The following is an 8,407-nucleotide window of genomic DNA, read 5'->3' on the forward strand; positions in this document are numbered from 1 at the left end:
TATATATATATATATATATATATATATATATATATATATATATATATATATTCATAGATTTCATTATTACATTATTGCACTTGGTGATTCGTTATTTCTCTGATCCTCTACTATAACGGTATCCTTTCCCACGCAGATGTAATCCCATTTTTTCCGGCAGACTATCCTTGATATGTTCATCCTAACCAATGATGGATATTCTTCCCTTTGAGTTTATCCCTGATATGTTCACTTTAGCCAGTGACGGATATTCTCTCTCTTTGGTCTTCTGCCCAGTAACCGGTAGTTATAAATCCTATTTTGCCTTTCCCTCGGCAGCTTATTCTTACCCAGTAATTGGTAATGAATGCACCTCTCGTTTCCCTCATTGAGTCATCCTTGATATGTTTACTCTAACCGGTAACGGATGTCCTCACTGTCAAATTTGTTATCCCCTTACCCAGTCGCCGGTAGTGGATAATACATTTATGTTACTCCTGTGTTGAAGATCATCTCTTCCCCAGTTAAGTTTGAGTGTGTATTTCCTCAGTGAGATCGCTTTTTCCTTCTTGGTTCGAGTATTTCAGATTTGGTCTGATCTACCCGTTTCCCCTACAGGTGTTCTTTTCATCCACGGCTGAGTCTTTCCATTGATTTATTTTCATGGAATCTCTCGCGTCACCCCAGTAGTTCTAAGTCATAGCCTGGCCTACACACAACCTTTTATCCCCCCAGAGCCTCTGTCTCCCTAGTGAGTTTTCCTTGTGAAATGTATTATGCTTCTGCGGACTATCAGTCTCTCCGGATTCTTTTCTCTTGTGGCAAAATTTTCCCCACAAAGGTTATTTTTAGCATTCATATCATATGCATCATGAGGTTTCTTAGGGACCAAAAGTTATTTCTATTTTTTTATTTAAGCCCATTCTACTGAGTCGATACGAAGATTTTAACATTCATCTCCTTAGCTAGAACGTCCTTAAATAGGGGCAGCTGTAAGACCCCAATTTTGACCCTAAGATCCCTCATGTTATCTCATCATATGCATTATCATTGGGATCACAACTTGGCATCCTCCTTACCCCTCATTCATTGGGTTTGCATTGGGAGAGATCACCAATCACATTTGATTGTATCATACTTCATTTTTCTTTGTTTACTAACCAAAATACCAAAAATATGTCATTGTATAGTTTAACTCTTTTGTAGGTAATGTGTATGCTCACCTATGATCTATCAAGCTCATATCTAGGGTTTAAGACCCTCATAGCAAGGAGCTCAATCAAGAATTGGTCTACATTGGCTCTAATTATCATATATGGATCCCCATGATCTTCATATGTTATTTTGATTAAGAAATCATCAAGAGTTTGGAGTTGGTTTGCCTTGGAAACCCCAATTCATATGGGTATCTTATGTGACTTCTTCAACAAGTTTCTTTAGAAATTGATCAAATATTTCAAGGGATATTCCAAATTTCATCATCTTATGCATATATGATCCTCCATGAGTTCCAAAATTCAAGAGAATGTCAAGCTAGCAAGATGGTTCATGGTGGTTGATCAGAGGAAATCAACTGGTCAAAACCGGGGTTCCCTAGACCCTATCTCCTACAATATTTGTCATATGAAAATGATTCCAAGAGAAACGTTACTCTAAATGACATTCCAAACAACTTTCATGTTGAGGTCAAGATCTAGTTTTGCTTGGAAAGTTAATTTTTATGGTGAATGATTATAGGTCATTTTGTTTAAACCCTAATTTGGAGGTCAACATCCCAAGATCATAACTTGCTCAATTTTTATAAGATGAAATCCATTCAAATTGCATGATCAATTTCAAGATGTATAAGTGTAAATTCAACTTGCAAATGCATATGCCAAGTGAAAACATTATAGATCATTTTGGGCAAATACCATTGAACAAGTGATTTTCCCTAACTTCTAAAATGCATAACTCCTTCATGCCAAATCCAAATAGGGCCATATTTGTGACCAAATTGAAGAGGTGGAAGAAAAAGTTATTCAAGGTGGAAGAAGTGAACATATGGCTTGGTACTTAGAATTTTTTTTTAATATGTTTGATTTCCCAAACATCCACCTCAAAATTCATCATGATCCAAGCTTCAAATGAAAATGTGTCCAACATGAAAGTTGTTCCCCTTGATCTCACCTTTCCAAAAAATCCAAAATCATCTCATTTTGACAAAGTATGAGTTACTTGCACATGGGTGAAAGTTGAAGCACCATTTGGATATTTTCAAGGTCGAATTTCCATTCACACTTGCATAAGCTTCCAAGTTGATTTCAGTACATTGCACATTGGTTTATGGATCAGATGGCATCATTTCAGGGGCCTCATGCACACCCATGCAACAATGCAAAGAAGATTTTCAATTTTTTTCCAAAATTTGAAGTGTGCAAATATCATTCTCGATGGCTATAAATAGAACCTCTCTTGCTCAGAATTGAGGACCCCATGCCCAAGCTTTGATTCAGAAACCCCAAACCCTCACCATTGAAGGATAAGCTTGAAGATTTTCTTTGAAAGTCGAGTTTCAAATCTCCAACTGTTTTGAGATTGAAACTTCAAAAGTACATCCCTTTATTTGATCTATTTCTCTTCCATGAAGCATCTGAAGCAAGGCCAAGCATAATTGGAAGCAAGATCGTGCCAATCTGGAGCTCCATTGAAGGTGAATTTTCAGATTTTTCATCTCTTCGATTCTCACTCAATTCTCCACTATTCTTGTTGATTTTTGGTTGTCTGAAGTCCTACCTATGTAGGCAAGAAAATTGAGTTGTTTTGAGGTCAAATCCTAGCAACTCAGTTCATGATCCTCAAAACCCAACTCCCTGTATCTTCTTATATACTTGGAGTTAGACAAAATTGAGGCCAGATTCGAGCTCCTGAGCACTTTTTCTTCAAAATAGTGTACTCATTTTCCATTTTTCTTTAAGTTGAACTTAGACCAGTCCGGTGGTCCTCACCTGAGAAGATGACCGGAGCCAGGGCTCCGGTGGTGTGGTGTGTTGGCTTGTCTAGAACCCTTTGGTATGAGTCACATGTTCTAATCTCAGTCATTCAAAGTGATTACCATGCGTGTGGGACATTTGATTAGGGAACATGTGGAAAGCGAACTCTGATCCATCTGATCTACCACCTCAATTAAAGAGGGAGATCAAATGGTCCACATATTTTTGAATTTCTGAATTTTCATTTTAATTGCTTTATTTTCGTTAATTCATATTAATTTCATTATTGGTCCAAAAAATATGGGACTTTCACCAAAAAAATTCAAATATTTTCCTCTTTCATTTTCTGAATTAAAATTTTTGTTTTTGGATCAATATTGATATTTTTAATGATTTAATTGTTTTTGTGCATATTTTTAATTGTTTAAAAATACTTCTGACTTTTTAAAAACTAGTGAAATTTTTTCTCCAAGGTCCTTTGACCTTGTTTGACCTATGATAAATCTCCTGGCCATTTATTTGGTGTTTTGAAGAGGTTTTAGGTTTTTGATAAAACATAATTTAATTTAATGCATTTTTAATTGATTTTTAATTTGTTTAATTGAAAATAAATTATGTTGAGCCATTTTTATTGACTTGTGAGGTTTGACTATTGTGTTTGGGCCTTGGTCAATGTTGATTTTACTTTTGTGGGATTAAAATCATTGGATTTAGGAGATTGATAAAATGTACATTTCGTCTCCCAAAATGAATGAATGATTTTAATTTGATGAAATTCCTCCCATGACCAATTTGTGTTTGTCTCATTTCCCCTCCCTCTTCATCTTCAATCCCTTTCTATCCCATTCCTCTCATTGGTCAATGACATCTCAATATCCTAAGGCTAATTGGTTCATGAACTAATACAAGTATGGATGAAATTAGGTCCACCCTTTGTTTATTTTATTTTTGTGTGTGGTATGTTTTAGGAGTATGGTTCATTATACCATATCTCTAACATGCATTAACACCAAAAAATTTATAACCTAACCTCAGATAGTTGTGACTTCTACATAAGTCCAATTACGATTGCTTAACATAATGCTAAATTTTTCCCCAAAAGCATAGCATTTTAGTATGTGAGATTGTAAGTCTCCCTTCTTTCATGGTATTGTGTGGAAACTTGGCCTTTTTTCCTTCTTTTGGAAGATGTCTTGGTTCAAGGATCCATGCTTGTGAATAGAGGGTTGAGTGTTCTCCAAAGAATGACTTAAACAATAAAAAAAGCAAAACTCCACTAACTTCTAATCAACCAACATTTGACTAAATTTTAATTTCAACTCATTTATTTTATGCAATTTAAATTCAATCCATTTATCATTTGCCATTATACATATCACTTGACTTGTTTATGTTTATGTCATTTTCACTTTGCTCTCTTGAGCCATATATTGTGTTTGTGTATACTTGTTTGTGTATCTTATTTGTGATTGTGGTCTTAGGACCTTAAAGTACATAATAAACAACAAAAACTCTTAAAAAATGTTTGTGTGGACAATTGGATTTTATCTGAGCCTTGGACTTAGAATTAGGCAACACTCCCTATGCAAAAGAACTTTCATCCGATGCAAGTATTGAGATCCCTCTGAGTTCATCTGTTACATGGTCTTGATGCAAATGTTACTTTGAACCTGTGTCTAATGCCTTATTCTTATCCATTCAAGGAGTATGTCATCTGATACATGGGAGCTTAAGAAGAAGACTGTTAAGTTGCTTGCTTGGATGTGGCTATCTTTATTTGATGCCTTGCTCTTCATCTTTCTTGCTTATTGATATTGCTTGATTTTAAAGTCCAAAGGAAAAATGGGTTTCTATATGACATTCTTGTCTATTGGATTGCATCCTATTGGTCAGATCTTTTCAACTCTTAACTTTTAAATTGTTGCTTAGGATTAGTCTCTTCATATCCTCCCATTTCTTAAATTTCAAATCTCTCCCACCTTTCAAATCTTCTTTGCTTGTGATTTTCAAACTTAGACTTTATTGCCAACTAGAAACTTTGCCCTTATGCCATTGCATTTTTAAACTCTTTTCTTAAATTAAACTTGTAAATGAATCTAACCATATTGATTAAAAATTTCAAAATACAAAAAGAACTAACACTCATTCAAACTCTTTTAGGCCCTTTGGGCCTCTCTTAAAATTTAAACTTTTGTTAAAAGCAATCCACTCAGTTTGAAATTGATACCACGAACTACGAGGTTTTGATCCCTCATTTCTATGTTGGTACGTAGGCACAAGTTCGAAGATCTTGTCAAACACAAAAATATAATTATTGAATTATTTTCTCATCCCCTCACTCTATTTATTGCAAACATCTTTTATACCAAATTACATACACATATAAAAAAGGGCTCCCTAGGAGTACCTAGGACACTTTGGGTGCTAACACCTTCCCTCTGTGTAACCAACCCCTATACCTATAATCTCTGGCATTTTATTAGTTTTGATTTGAAAACTTCTTATCTTCGGGTTTTGTTCGTATTTTTCCCTTTTCCTTTGGTAAAAATAAAAGCGCGATGGCGACTCTGGTTTTATTGACGTTAAGTTTATCCATAGCTTAATGGTCATGAATTTACCGCTACAATGACTGATTCCTTATCTTTTCACTATTCGTGTGCATCTTTTCTTCTTCGAGGGTTTTATCGACTATTTCCCCTTACATCTCCGGTAGAGAAAATCTAAATAAAATTCGATGGTGACTCTTCTGCTTTGCCTTCTCTCGTTCTCTTTGATTGAGGAGGTATCCTCTAGTTTACAGTCCTAGTTCGTCGTTATTTATTGAAATTGGTGGTAGTTACATTTCTTTTTCTTCATCCTATCCAAAGCTTCTTGCAACTCTCTCATAAGCGTAAAGGATCTTGAACTCATTTGCTCTCTTCTTCACCCAACTAGTGTAAGGATCCAAAGCTACACAATTCTTAAATCCAAGCTCACTTTTTACTATGAATAATGTACCAAGCGTGCACCATCCTAGCCTTAAATCTTTGATTTTCTTTCCCTTCTTGGAGAAATAAACCATCTAACAAAGTGTTATTAAGTTTGTCCTTTATAGCGAACCCAAGTTGACGTCTTACCAGAATCGGATTGTAGTTAATTCCTCCTCGTGTACCAAGAAGAGGCACGTTAGAGAACTCCCCATGAATATCAACAATATCAATGTTATCGTAAACAGAAGAATACCAAGTGATGTCATAATTGGTGAGAGACATCGGCCTTTAAGACCACCTTAAACAACCCTTGTTTTCTTTGAAGATAGGAGACTGCGGAAAGTGCAAATTAAATCACTTGTACATCAAACGTGCACAACAGAAAATAGTTTTATTTCCTCTAGAATTTGTATGATGAATGGAGAAATAGGTGTCATCGAGCAAAGTTGGAACAGGATTGCCAACCAAAAAGATCCTAATAGTATTAACATCAACAAAATTGTCAATGTTGGGAAACAAGACCAAACCATAGATGAGTAAGGCAAGAATAGCTTCAAAGGCCACCATATTATCAACATTAGCAAAAGAAGATGCTGTCTTAATCATAAATTTTAAAGTCAACCCTCTGATACCTCCTTTGACAGTGAGATTAACATCTATATCAGATTTCTTCAGATGAATAGCTCCTACAATAACTTGAGATTCTGGAATCCCTCCCAAACCACAAAAAGGAACCATATCATAAACTGGTATACCCAAAGGGGCCTCGATTGAGCGGGGGATCTCAAGTCAGCTCATTAACGATTAACTCCACATAAGTCAAACAAGACTATACCACCCTCTTATCATAAGAGCACTCAAGTATGGGTATATGACTTATCTCACCACACAGAGATACCCAAGCACCATACATAACTTATAAAACAAACAACAACAAACATAATATACACATATAAACAAATATGGGCTAAACCCACTATGGACAACTCCCCAGCAGATAAATTTTTTGAGATTAAGCTATTGATTAACTTAACTAATAAAACAAGATTCGCCACCACACTTTTATTATTACCAAAGTAAAAGGGAAAAAGAACGAACAAAACTCAAAGAATTTTTAAAACAAAACTAACAAAAAGAGATAAGGGTCCAGGGGTTATTTATGCAAAGGGAAGGTATTAGCACCCTAAACATCTATAGTACTCTATATGAACCTCTTTGAAATATGTGCATTTTGGCTTTAAAATGGTGTTGTTTGTAAAATATTGAGGAGATGAGAAAAGAAATGTTTTTATAATTTTGTGTTTGCCAAGACTTTTTGAGTCTTATGCCTACATACCAACAATGTGCAATGCATCAAAACCTCGTAGTTCGAGGTAAAAATAACAAAGATGTTTATTTTGATTTATTTTTATTGAAAAGATATTTTGTCATTTTAAGGAGAATACTCAATTATCCACCCACAAGTATGAGAATTTTACATAAACATAGAGAAGGACTCCAACTTGGATAAAAATCACCAAGTTTGCCACTAGCTCTCTTAGATGGAAAAGAATTATCATCAATACTATGGGGATAGGGAATTATATCTCAACTTTGGGAAAGACTCATGTTTAAACTTTGGGAAGAAAGTTTTAAAAGAAAAAGGGCACAAAGGGCACAAAATGGTTTGAATGAGTTATGCAGTTTTTAGTCTTTTTGAAATTGATTTGAATATGCTTAAGAGGTATTAACATTAATTAAGAAAAGATTTTGAAAATTACTTGACAAAAGTAAAGGTTTATTGAGAAACTGATTCACGTTTAAAAATAAGAAGGTTTTGGAAAGAGAGAGAAGATTTTGAAAATCAAAGAAGGAGAGTGGAAGAAAAGACTGTCTTAGAGCATAAAGTAAAATCTAGGGAGGAAAGATATAACCAAGAGATAGCAAGATTTATTACATGAGTCAAGCAAGAATTCCCTCCTTTGGATTAAGCCTCAAGCAAGCCAAATAAGCAAAAAATAATACATGTGTCAGATGAAATCGAAGTAACTAAGCTAAGTCTTCAAAAGAAGCCCAAAGTCAAAGGTACCAGATGAATCCCAATGTCTCAAATCACAAACTCCCAAAGAAAAGGGTCAAGATCCTAGTTCTAAGTCTATAACTCCATAATAATACTAACGATGGTAACCTCAAGTCCATGAATCAAGAGAACCAATTTTTTAGGGGTCTTTCCTTTATTAATGTCCTCAAAATAAAAAGAAATCCAAATGGACAAAGGAAAAAGAGCATAAACATAAACAATATGATATGAGATGCTAAAATAAGTAAATAGCAAAAATAAACATAAGATAAATGACATTAAAGTAAATTTAATACAATAAAACGTTAGTCAGTGATGTTAGTGTTATAAAAGAGAAAGATGATTCGTCTTTTTTTGGAGAACACTCGACTATTCACCCACAAGTATGAAAATGTGGACCTTTACATCATCATGAGAAGGGCTCCAAC

This window comes from Lathyrus oleraceus, chromosome 6 (genome assembly GCF_024323335.1).
Source record: "Lathyrus oleraceus cultivar Zhongwan6 chromosome 6, CAAS_Psat_ZW6_1.0, whole genome shotgun sequence".
Classification (NCBI taxonomy): Eukaryota; Viridiplantae; Streptophyta; class Magnoliopsida; order Fabales; family Fabaceae; genus Lathyrus; species Lathyrus oleraceus.